The following is a 13,842-nucleotide window of genomic DNA, read 5'->3' on the forward strand; positions in this document are numbered from 1 at the left end:
CCCACAAATTATTATGTAAAAGCATATTTGTGATCAATGAAATTGATCTCTTAAGTTGAGACGTTCCCCCTTATAGAAATCTGAACATATCTTTGTCGTTTTTATGTTTGATGCAATTCTTGTGGTAGATTGCATCTGAGTTATTTAGTCAAGCCTTGATCAAGTTCGATTGTGGAGTGACTCAATTTTGAAAAAGGTTCCAAATCTTGCTTCTCACTCTTGGATCTCATAATCTAATTCTAGCTTTATCTCTTGGTTTATCCAAATTTTGTATCAGAAGATGTTAATTTCTTTAATACAAGGGTTCTTGCTTCTACAAAAGCTTGGCTCGTTGGGCTGAAGATTACGGTTGGTCTATCATCCTTCAACGGGATCTTCTATCCCCATGGACTTGCTCTGATGCAGTCGTTCTTCTAACGCCGGTGACACGTCCAGTTGTTGAGATTGGTAATGTGAGTTTGTAACCCATCCCTTGAGGTTCTTGGAATGATTCTATAGCTTATCATTCCATGTTGGGAGTTGGATCATGGGTCTTGGGCGAAGGAATCCTTGGTTTACCGCCCCTTGGAGTTGAAGGAAGTGTCATAAGGCTAATTGTTTTTCAATTTTATTGATTTGTTTGAGTGATTTTATTTGATTTTATTTCAATTTTGTCAAACTCAGTAATTACTTTATGTGCTAGATCAAAATAAGATGCATAAAAAGAACTTGTAGTAATTAGTTTATTCATCGATCTTTAATCTTAAAAGTAACTTAAAATATTGCAATATTGAGATTCAATCGCCTATTATGAAATTAGGCTCGAACTAAAAAATAATATTTTTAAAAGATGGAAAAATTCATGAACCAACCAAAATATGTATTCAAAGATGAAGAATTCACAACAACAATCACAAACAATATTAATAAGCATCTTGTCTTCTGGTTTGTCACAATTTCAAACATGAACAAACCTCAATTTCGAGCCGGTGAGTATTATGGATCATAATCGACAATACTTTGCAAGTAGCTTTGAGCATTCACAAAAGGTCGAAAGTTGAATTTCTTTAGAATTGTAACCGAATAACATATGATTATTGTTGAATTTCTAAAAAATACACCACAAATTTCATTTATAGATATAAATGGAACGATTGATATAAAACCGTGATTATATAATTGCATCTTCACTAACAAATCCACCTCAGAGTGATCATCTTCACTAGAGGCTGCAAATTAAGTAGCCTTCCTGGATTACTCAAAAGTGAAGTTTTAAGAAGCTATATTTGAGCAAGAAAAATCATGTTACATGTTTCTGGGGTACCACGGAGACATCAATGCAAGCAATCACTACCACCCGAAGTTTCTTTGATGTTGTAGTTGGATCTATGAGACTCATCCCTCTGATGTGAAAGAGTAGTTATATCCAACATTCTTACTTGTGTGCCTCTTACAGTACTCTCAACAAATGGATCGCTTGATCTATTATACTCTACTTTACTTTCTCTTGATAACGGTGTGGTATTGACACAACTCATATTGCCGATAATCATCAGTTACATCCTAAACCAGAGTATAGCGGTCGACTATCGTCAAGGACCCATTCACCATTTCAATCATTTCTCTCAATTTTATGATGCTCTAGTGTTAGATTTCATGGGAATATTGCACTAGTAAAGTCTTGAAATGTCTATATATCAAAACTGTTTAAAACTTTTCAAATCTTGATTTTTGGCTGTTTGTGTTTTTTTTTTTTTTTTACTCGTGTTCCTAATCTTCCTTCTGTGTTTTTGTTACATTTTTTTTTTAATTATTTTAGCAATTAGCCAATTTAATCAATTCTTCCTTTATGTTTTTTTTTTTTTAATTATGTTAGCCATTACTTTTGGCTAATTTAATCTATTCTATTTATTTATTTTTTATTTTTTTGCTATTGATGGACGTATCTTTCTGAAACATACTAAATAAAACTAAATAATTGGTTAAGAGAGGATATGAGATATAACTTATTGTTAAATCTCTTTCCATATGAGAATAACTCATTCTCATGTCCATCTTTGCAACCATGTACTAAATTAAGGATTTTATTTCAAGGACAAAATTAAAGTTGTAGTTAGTCAATTATAATATTATACGTGCTAGTTTTCAAACTACTTTAAATAGGTGTAAAGAAAGCATGAGAATAACTTAGTTTCACTAATCTGACACGTGTTGGGCATGTACTGAACACTTGTTAATATAATGGATGCATTAAAAATTTATAATCCAGCATTTCGTATCATACCCTTGAGTTTGAATATATTTTGAGAGTGAAACGTACCTTAAGCTTTTTTTTAAGTATGCAAACATATAAACTTATTTATATGAATTTATTTCTAATATAAAATTGATAAATTTTTTGAAATAATTCTTTTTAATAATGTATCGTTATCTCATCGGTGTCCTAGTTTTTTACAAATGACATGTTACCATATCTATTTGGTATCATATTTATGGCTCGTATCTATATCTCATTTTTATTTTTGTGACTCTGAGATATTTTTCTTTTATATATAGATATTTTCACGAAAATAAGTTTAATTTATGTTGAGATGGAGAATAAAAATTGACACTTGAGGACATTGATACTTGAGACTTTGATTCCTCTTAGTGTGAAGCTTGCATCTTGCAATTACTTGGGTAGAGAATGTGTTTCACTTAAAATTCACTCAAGAGAAAATAATCAAATAACGAACCATATGCGAGAGAGGATAACTTTTTTATTTTTTTTAATCTTTGAGAAATAAGAAAGAATAAAAATTAAAACATGACATGAATGACATCTTCTTGAATCATTGTTTTGTTCTAGTAAATGTATATAAAAAAAACAACCTCATATATTTTTAGATATAATTTAAGATTACCTATTTAATAAAACTCCATCCAAACTTCTACTCATAAATTTAGTTATTATTTGTATACAATTGTTAACATGTAAGAAAATACACGTACAAAATATTTATACTTTTGGTGATACACTTGTCTCGGTTGTTTGACTAAAACAATGCAATCATTGTCCAAACTAAAGAATTTGATTCGAAGCTATCTCCTAAAAGAGGGAGGCTCAATTAGACTTTGTTGTAAGATTCGATCATATCAATTTAAATAGCGTTCTCCACAACTATAAATATCGAACTCCAAAGTATTCACGAGTAAAGTAAGTTTGTTGAAACTATCTATAAAAGTGTTCCAAAGTGAGTTGTGGAGAAGATTTGCCTTAAAATCTAGTTCCAATTAAGGGTGTCAACGATGAAGAAGTGCAAGCTGTTGGAAGGTTCGCCATGGAAAATTTCAGAGGTGGTAGATATAATTTATTTTACAAGCGTGTGGTGAACGGTCTTTTCAGTCTCATAATTTTATATTATTGTGAAATTTTATATTATTGTGATAGAAGCTATAAATGACCATTATATTCATTGGTCAAATATTGCAATTGTGAAGAAGTGAAGAAGTTCTCCTTATAGAAGTATTTGAAGATGCGGGGTGGTATCGATCCCCACAATTTTTGCTACACAACAAGGTCATGAATAAGGATGGTATCGATCCTCGTACCTCTCACATGCAAAGCGAGCGCTCTACCATCTGAGCTACATACCCATGATTTTGACATCCTAAAACCCTAAATGTCCCATCATCAATAATAGTGAAAATAAAAAAATATCAAAATATTAATAACAAATAGTTTGTTTTGGTGATGCGGGGCATCAATAATTGTGAAAATGAAAAAACATTATAACAAATTAAATACTTTTTTTTGGAGATGCAGGTTATCAATCTCCGTACAACTCGCATGCAAAGCGAGCGCTCTACCGTCTAAGCTACATCTTCACAATTTTTACGTCACAAAAACATAAATGATTCGTCGTGAATAATAGTGAAAATAAAAAAATATCGCTACTCATTATGTCATAAATAAGAAAAAATTGAAGAGAAATAAAATATTACATCATAGAACCCTAAATTTCTCATCATCAATAATAGTGAAAATGAAGAAAATCTAGAAATGCAGGGTATCGTTCCCCATATCTCTTGCATGCAAAGCAAGTGCTCTACCATCTAAGCTATATCCCCACAATTCTTATATCATAAAGTCCTAAGCATCTCGTCATCTGTAATAGTGAAAATGAAAAACTATCCCAGCTCATTATGTCCTAAATAAGAAAATATTGAAAAGATAAGAAAAAATTGAAAAGAAATAATATATTTAGTAATCGATTCAATTGAAGATGCAAGGTAATGATTCCCATACTTTCCACATGGGAAATGAACACCCTAAATGCCCCTTCATCAATAATTGTGAAAATGAAAAAGTATATTTGCATATTATGTCATAAATAAGGAAATATTGAATAGAGATAAAATATTAATAATAAAATAGTTTCTTTTGGAGATGCGAGGTATCGATCCCCGTACCTCTCGCATGCTAAGCCAAGCTACATACCTACAATTCTTGCATCACAAAACCCTAAATTTTCCATCATCAATAATAGTGAAAATGAAGAAATATCGGTACTCAACATGTCATGAATAAGAAAAAATTGAAAAGAAGTAATTTTCAAAATAGTGACATGAAAAATTATCCTGGCTCATTATGTCGTAAATAAGAAAAAATTGAAAAGAAATAATATATTTAGTGATTGATTCATTTTGGAGATGCAAGGTATCAAACTCGTAACTTTCCACATCAGAAGTGAGTGCTCTACTATCTAAGCTACATCCCCACAATTCGTACTACAATCTCTTGAAGGGGCATTTTGAGAATCAAACTCGAGACCTCTCACACCCAAAGCAAGAATCATACCACTAGACCAAATGCCCTTGTTTTACCACTTGAAACATATGTATGAAGCCTTAGGCCTAGGTATTAAGGTCGTATTTTGTCGTATTGCAGCAAACACGTGAAGTCCTTAGATGTAGAATGTGTCTGGGAGAATAAAGCCTTTGGATGGGATGTTAAGAAAGACTATGAGTATTAAGAGCATGATGGTAAGTATAAAATGATGTGTCTTGGAGAATAAAGCCTTGGGATGGGATGTTAAGAAAGACTATGAGTACTAAGAAAGTGATGGTAAGTATAAAATAACGTGTCTTGGAGAATAAAGCCTAGGGATGACATGTTAAGAAAGACTATGAGTATTAAGAGCATGATGGTAAGTATAAAATGTCGAATATGAAGTTAGGTTGATGTCAAATATGAAGAATCACACCACTAAACCAAATGCCTTTTCTTGAACCTCCAATATTTTTTATCTTTTACTCAAATATATTTTCTCTTAGTTGGAGGGCATTGTTATAATATAAAAGGGTTATCAAATAAACCAACAACCCAACAAAAAAAAACAAACTAAATCAATTTGGGTTGGATTGATTCGGTTCAGTTCATCCGTTTGTTTGATTTAATTTTTCCATTTTGTCTCGTATGACAAGAAAATAAAATTGTACTGAATGCACCTTAGTTTCATTTATGACAAACTCAATGAAACATAATTGCATTAATAGTACAGGGTTGGAGTCTTTAAGCATTTCATGAACTTCAATGCAATTCATGCTTCATTAAGGATGAGATAAACTTTGGGGAACTTTAAATTACTTCATGTGGAGTTTCAATTACTATATGCTAGTTATCATCTTTAGGATTAACTAATTGGACACAAGTTCATGAATTTAGGGAAATTTATGTGTAATTATCAACTACAACTTATGTTTTCAAATTTTTAGGACATAATTTAGGTAGCTGTTTTTATGAGTCGTAAACTTGTTTCTTTGCATAATATGAATTTAGTTGAACTATTATTATCGATAAGATGGAGAAAGAAATTGTCTTTGAAATGACTAATAGACCTAGGTTCATCGTTGTTGTTTTTTAACTTGTGATTTTGTAGAAAGTTTAACTAATATGAACTGTCATGTCACAAGAGTTTTAAGGTAAATCAAGAATATACCCTAAACATCATTCAAGATGACAATAAAATGGAGTTAAATTGAACGCACTTTAGTTTCATGTTTGGCGTGTTTAAAATAAAGCATAATTGTATTAATGATATTGAGCCTAGAGTCTATAAGAATTTAATGATCTTAAGAGAAATTCCTATTTTATTAGAGGATACTAACTTTATTTAAGGTACAAGGAGTTCAAGAAACTGGATTTGAATCTGGTTAAGGAACATCAAGACCAAATTTGTACCTAATTATTACTTTTGATGACTAATTATAAATTTAGAGAAAAATATTTTTGTAAAGATAGATTATTTTGGATGGGTTCGGATGAGGGAGCCTTCAAAGGTTGTTATGCAGCTTTATTCTGTCTTTGTGTTTGAGTTTTTTTGTATTTTTTTTTTTTTTTGTAATTCTATCCCAAACACTTTTTTTTTGTTTGGATAAATTTGAACAACACCGTCTTATAATTTAATTTAATTTTATATTTAATGTGGTGTTGTTTTCTCAATCTCATTTTAATTTTACAACATTATTTTATATTCATTTACTTTTTTTTTTATTTGTTTTTATTTGTTTTCACTTTCAATTTTAGTTTCTATTTGAGTTTTGAACCCTTGAAATTTGGGTTGTGACAGATTGGTATCAGAGCAGCCGGATTTTAAATTATATAAATTTTTTCTTAGGATAAAGAGTCGTATATCTCTATGACTCAGCTCAATGACACGTCTCTCCGCGACCAAGTAAGCAGTCTAACCCTATTTTGTAGTATATGATATGTTGTAAAACTTGTATAAATTTATTGTATGTTTTGATTTTCGTGGTAGTTATAAAATGTCCTTGGACGTTATAGTGTCTAGATATCGTGAGGAGGAAAAGAGTGTTCATGAGATATATAACTAGCCTTAGGAAAACAGAGAGTTTTCGTTGCACAGTGCGAGACATCTAATCCGTGAAATTTTGGTACTATAAATGAAGAAACTAGAGATGGTCCCCAAACGTCTGTATGGACCATTTCCAATCGCACTTTCTTTGATTCTCTAGCAGCTTTTGTGAAGCTAACTCGTTTATATTTTTCCATAACGCAGCTCTCACAAACACCCATATCAATAGATTTTAGGCCTTCTAAAACTTCATTTGCACCCATCATCTTCATTTCTTTGATGCTCATATGTACAAGTCTATTGACACTGCTGTAGGGTGTAAAAACTTGGTTGTTGTTGCTGTTACTTGAATTGGAAACACTCTTAGCAACAACAACCTTTTTTATACACTCTAGTTGGTGTATAGGGTTCCATATTTTAGGTCATGCTTCCACCATGACACCCTTCACAATCTTTCCCAAACTCTTTCTAAACTCGGCTGCATAACCTGTGCTATCCAACTGACCAATAGAGATCAGATTCTTCTTGAGATCAGAAATATTTATGACATTCTATAATGTCCACTCACTCATTTTCTGTTAGAGTTTATATGTAGACATCTCTCTTCCCTTCAATCTCCAACAATCTCCAACGTTTTGTTGTCGGCAATATACACCTTCCTAACATTTCCTTATTTTAAATTTTGAAAAAATTCCTTACTTGGAGACGAATGAAACGATGCAACTGAATCTAAAATCCAAAATTCAATTGGGCTATTCACGCTAAGGATTAAAGTATTCTCAGTATCTTCTGCTGAACATATGGAATTATTGTTATCTTCAAATTTGTGATTTTTCTTTTCTTCAATTTTGTACAATCTGTTCGAAAGTGTTATTTTTCTCCACAATTTCAACTCTTTTCGTTTTGTTTGTTTGGAGATTTTTCACGGTTTCTTAATTTTGATCGCCCATGTTTGTTTGGGCTCTTTGATTTACTTCTTCCCCTTCGATCAACAATGAGAGCATTGTCTGATGAATCTCCAATTTCTCGTTTGGGCTTTCGCTGACATCTTGAATTTCATTAAATTTCAATTTATTAGATCCTCGTGAACTGTTGATTGCAGCAACAACAGTATACCACGACTCGAGTAAAGATTACACAAAAATCAATGCTTTAATTTCATTTTTTAACATAATTTCCACCCAACTCAATTGACTTACAATCATGTTGAACTAATTTATATGATTTGCAACATATCGACATTTGTAGATTGAACAACCTCTGCATCAAATACACCTTGTTCATAGCCGACGTATTTTCGTACATATTTGACAACACCTTCAATAGGCCCGATGTCGTCTTCTCTTTGATGATGTTGAACGTCATGTTTATGGACAGCGTCAATCAGATTAATCCTACGGTATGTATGATTAGTCCTCAAAATCATATATACACTCATCAGAACTAAAATGTCCCAAAATGTACTATAGGAGAACGTGACCAGTTGTTGTTTATTCACTTTTAGCTTATAACATTGCTCTATTTGAAATTGTTTTTGACGTCTTTCCTCGCTCACGTTTTCTAAAATATTTCTTCTAAACGTGATTTAAGCATACACTGCTATTTTTCGTTCAGTCTGAATTTTGCATGGTTGACTTGTTCACTGGATTAGAACAAATGTCACATAATTATTGTCTCACTACTGCAAGAGTGCGATTGTTACACTTGTCTTTCTTTCAATTGTGGGCCGCATCTTCTGACTAGTTACGTGAGTTTGGCATGGAGCATATGTGTAGGTTGAAAAAGAAATGGTTGGATGTGGACTGCGAATAAGGGTTGGGCCACGGAAGGTTTTTTTTTTTTTACCACATATGGACTTTGGGCTAGAGAGTCTTAAATTTGGGTTCGTTTGAAAAATTTTGGTTCGTGTTTTAGTTCAAACGAACCCAAATTAAACCTACTAGTTCCTTCTTCTTTGCACGACTCACTCCTATTCTCTGTTCTATCTCTTCTTGCTCTCTGAAACTTTTTTATAGGCTATTGTTCACCGATTATTTGGGAGCATCTTCCTTGAAAGGATTGTGACCACAGATGACCTATGTAGAAAATTTGTACCCATTTCCTAAAACCTTTAGCGGACAACATACCCAAAACAGATGCGCTACACCTCGTCTCACCCCTCCGGAGCATATGGATCCACCCAATCGATGAACGCTCAAACCAAACTCGCCCATACTTTTTGGCACAGGGATGCGAGAACCAATCCGAGTAATCTACAATGGGGAGACCCCTTAAAGAAACAAACGAGAATGGCTCGGTTGATAGCAGGGTTAAAGAAAAGGTGAGTATGAAAAGACGTATCGCGTAACCGTCCCTGTAAGCAGCTTCATTCTTTCTTGATCTATGAACCGACTTTATGAAAAAAAAATAAGTCTTTCAGCTGAAAGTGTGACTGTTGGGTATGGATAAGCGAACCTCTTGGTTTGGGGGAAACCGGAGATGTTGGCTAAGAAAGCTAAGCAGGCAAGTACAGGACGGACAAAATGCACATAAAAATTGATTGACATGATCCCTCTCCCTCTTAGTTTGGCTAGTTGGCTAGTTACACGATAAGCAGGAAAGCATACCAGGCAAGGAAAGAAAGGCTGCTCGATCTCCTGTAAGGCCAACCCTCAACGGCGAGCTCAACAGGCAATGCTATAAGTTCAATAGAAGTCCAAGGTTTCGTCTACTACGGACCTGGAAGCTCTTGGAGGAGCTAACATGAAATGAGAAATACATTCGATTACGACAACTAATAGATAGCGAACTTTTTGGTAGAAACTGATTGATCCCTTGGCTCCGGCAAGAAAAGGAAAAGGTAGTCGTAATCCTACCTTTTCCGTCGGACGAGAGGAAAGTTTGAGCTGAAAGATTGAATCACACTTGGTAAGAAAGGCGGGCTTAGCAGTTTTCTCCAAACGTATAAACAAAAAGAAGATACGGATACACATACATTTTCGCATGGAAGAACCTAGCTGAACCAGATCAAGGGTCCTAACCTAGTTCGACTGACCTTCTTTGGCTAGCCCCCGCCACTTGTAACGAGGTCAACCCGTATGTGCTTTTTCTTTTCGTTTAGTGAGATAGCTTACCAGCTCTTTCAGCTCATAGCAGCAGTATGAAAAGCGGAATCCTCATCCTGAGTCGAGTCCACATTGCCATACGAATTGACATCTGCCAAACCAAGGGCTTCTATTTTTTCTTTAATGAAAGCGGATTTAACAGTTTCGATAAAACCAACCTCTTTTAAAGAAGGAGTCGCTCTACCTTGATCACCGTGGACATACGCATCTCCCTCTTTAACTTTGCCTACCATGAAAAGGAAAGTTCCCTCACGATAGGCCCTCCCAGCTGTCGAACGTCTTTCGATCAATCGAGAGAGGTATAGAATAGTACAACAAACCAACAAGACAAGAATGGACTTATAAGATGGGCGGTCAGGGAATCGATTTCATTTGTGTTATCCGCCAAGGAAATGATCAAGGAATTCTCTATACACGGCTGAGAGATGACCATAATGTTGCACATCCTGAATAAAGTACCGTAGCCAAGCGAAGCTTTTGAAAATGAAAGCGTGTATAACTCAGATCCAGTTTCTCTTCGATTCGTAAACTTTAGATCTTATCTTAATTTCGTCTCTGGGTGACTGAGAGAGAATTTGGGCCTGGCGTGCAACCGGTTCGGTCAACAATAAGGTACAAAGAGGATTGATTAAATGGGCTTGAAGTTCCATTATCGTTAGGTCGAAGATCTCTACTAGGTTTAGTGCACTTTGGTAGTTGCGAATGTTTCCGTAATCAAATGTCTTTCTCATTCGACATTCTCTCTTACCAAGCACTCATACTCGCAAGGGTTGAGGAGACAGTCCGTGAGGTAATTGGGCTTCGAGATTGCATATACACGAAAAGAGCTCGCTTTTGACTTTCTACCTCAGCGTTTTGTGCCCGGTTCTGGTTCAGGAAAGGGTCTGATCTCTTTCATTGGAGCACATTGATGCCGAAGGAGTCTTCGGAACCGGTGGAGAGGCTATGATGACTTCAGGCTATTCAAATAGCATGACTGATACCACAAAGAAAGGATATCTAAGTCACACTCGTGGAATTTCTTTTTCATAAACCTACCTGATGATTGATAAGGTAAGGGATTTTAAAAGACAAAAGAATGACAATTCTATATGATAGAAAAGGAGAATTTTTTTTTTTTTTGAGTGTGTGTGGTTCGAACCTATGGCTCTTTGAAACTTCTTGCACACCCGAAACGATAATCATACACCACTAGACCAAATGCCTTTATAGCAGATCTATAGTTCTTAGTTGCTGTGCCTCAATACATGAAATTTACATAAATTGTGCATGCATTTGCAACAAATTCCTTTGGGTTAGGCCTGATAATTATTTTAGTGCTTTTTTTCTTTCGGATGGGCATTCCGAGAATCGAACTCGAAATCTCTTGCACCCAAAAGAAAAATCATTCCACTAAACCAACTGTCCTTATTTTGGGCTATATATTAAGTTTTTTTATGTAATGTATCATCATTATTTCATTTATTTTCTTTGTAAATAAAATCCATGAGCAATAATCATTATTATATCTTTTAGATCTAGACCGCTGTTAAATTATTTACATAGGGTTTGCGATAATTACTGTATTGAGAAGAAAATAGTGTAAGTTTTAGTTTGATAGTTCCATTTGAGACACATATCGTGAGTACACCAGTAAAGCAAATATCGAAAGTTAGGATTTGGGTAGGCATGCCTATTGAAAGTGGAAAAGATAAAATGATATTAAAAAAGCATCATCATTATAGTTTTAATTGCCATAATTTTTGGTTTCTTAAGATTAAGATGGAAGAATATACATTTGGTTGTTGAATTGTTTTGTTTGAGGAAGTCATCAAATTCTCTCTCCACAAGTAGCAGTATGACTACTAGATTTCTTTCTTTCCTTACAATAAGTCCTATCTCTATATGTGCTTGTGGGACATTACTCTCTTTTATCTATGAAAATGGCATAGCCATAATGATATAATAATCCTTATATAAGTATGTTTTCTTTTTCTCTCGTACCCACCTTATACATAACATGTTAAATTAACTCATACTTAAAAAAATAATTTCTTTCTTTTGGAGATGCAGGGTATCGATCCCCGTACCTCTCACATGCTAAGCGAGCGCTCTACCATCTGAGCTACATCCCCACAATTTTTGCATCACAAAACCCTAAATTTTTCGTCATCAATAATAGTGAAAATGAAGAAATATTGCTACATAACAGGTCATGAATAAGGAAATATTGAAAAGAAACAATATTATTTCATAATAGATAGTCTTATTTTTTGAGATGCAGGGTATCGATCCCTGTACCTCTCACATGCAAAGCGAGCGCTCTACCATTTGAGCTACATCCCCATGATTCTTACATCCTAAAACCCTAAATGTCCCATCATCAATAATAGTGAAAATAAAAGAGTATCAAAATATTAATAACAAATAGTTTGTTTTGGTGATGCCGGGCATCCATAATTGTGAAAATGAAAAATATTATAACAAATTAAATACTTTCTTTTGGAGATGCAGGTTATCAATCTTCGTACAACTCGCATGCAAAGCGAGCGCTCTACCGTCTAAGCTACATCTTCACAATTTTTACGTCACAAAAACATAAATGTCTCCTTCACAATTTTTACGTTACAAAAACATAAATGTCTCGTCATGAATAATAGTGAAAATGAAAAAATATCGCTACTCATTATATCATAAATAAGAAAAAATTGAATAGAAATAAAATAGTACATCATAGGAAAATGAAGAAAATCTAGAAATGCAGGGTATCGATCCCCATATCTCTTGCATGCAAAGCAAGCGCTCTACCATCTAAGCTGTATCCCCACAATTCTTACATCATAAAGTCCTAAGCATCTCATCATCAGTAATAGTGAAAATGAAAAACTATCCCAGCTCATTATGTGCTAAATAAGAAAAAAATTGAAAAGATAAGAAAAAATTGAACATAAATAATATATTTAGTAATCGATTCAATTGAAGATGCAAGGTATTGATCCCCATACTTTCCACATGGGAAATGAACACCCTAAATGCCCCTAGATGCGAGGTATCGATCCCTGTACCTCTCGTATGCTAAGCGAAGCTACATCCCTGCAATTCTTGCATCACAAAACCCTAAATTTTCCATCATCAATAATAGTGAAAATGAACAAATATCGCTACTCAACATGTCATGAATAAGGAAAAATTGAAAAGAAGTAATTTTCAAAATAGTGACATGAAAAACTATCCCGGCTAATTATGTCATAAATAAGAAAAAATTGAAAAGAAATAATATATTTAGTGATTGATTCATTTTAGAGATGCAAGGTATCAACCCCGTATTTTTCCACATCAGAAGTGAGCGCTCTACTATCTGAGCTACATCCCCACAATTCGTACTACAATCTCTTGAAGGGGCATTTTGAGAATCAAACTCGAGACCTCTCACACCTAAAGCAAGAATCATACCACTAGACCAAATGCCCTATTTTTACCACTTGAAACGTATGTATGAAGCCTTAGGCCTATGTATTAAGGTCGTATTTTGTTGTATTGCAGGAAACACATGAAGTCCTTAGATGTAGAATGTGTCTGGGAGAATAAAGCCTTGGGATGGGATGTTAAGAAAGACTTTGAGTATTAAGAGCATGATGGTAAGTATAAAATGATGTGTCTTGGAGAATAAAGTCTTGGGATGGGATGTTAAGAAAGACTAGGAGTATTAAGAGCATGATGGTAAGCATAAAATGATGTGTCTTGGAGAATAAAGCCTTGGGATGGGATGTTAAGGAAGACTATGAGTACTAAGAGCGTGATGGTAAGTATAAAATAATGTGTCTTGGAGAATAAAGCCTAGGATGAGATGTTAAGAAAGTCTATGAGTATTAAGAGCATGATGGTAAGTATAAAATGTCGAATATGAAGTTAGGTTGATGTCG

The 13,842-nt window shown here is 34.0% G+C and overlaps 1 non-coding gene across 1 annotated transcript; it reads right to left on the reverse strand.

Moving 5' to 3' along the window:
• Positions 1-11,981: 11,981 nt before the first annotated feature.
• Positions 11,982-12,054, reverse strand: TRNAA-AGC. Its single transcript has one exon. It is a non-coding gene; the product is annotated as a tRNA-Ala (tRNA).
• Between the last annotated feature and the right edge of the window lie 1,788 nt (positions 12,055-13,842).

The sequence above is a fragment of the Cucurbita maxima genome, unplaced genomic scaffold (genome assembly GCF_002738345.1).
Source record: "Cucurbita maxima cultivar Rimu unplaced genomic scaffold, Cmax_1.0 Cma_Scf00129, whole genome shotgun sequence".
In the NCBI taxonomy this organism is placed as follows: Eukaryota; Viridiplantae; Streptophyta; class Magnoliopsida; order Cucurbitales; family Cucurbitaceae; genus Cucurbita; species Cucurbita maxima.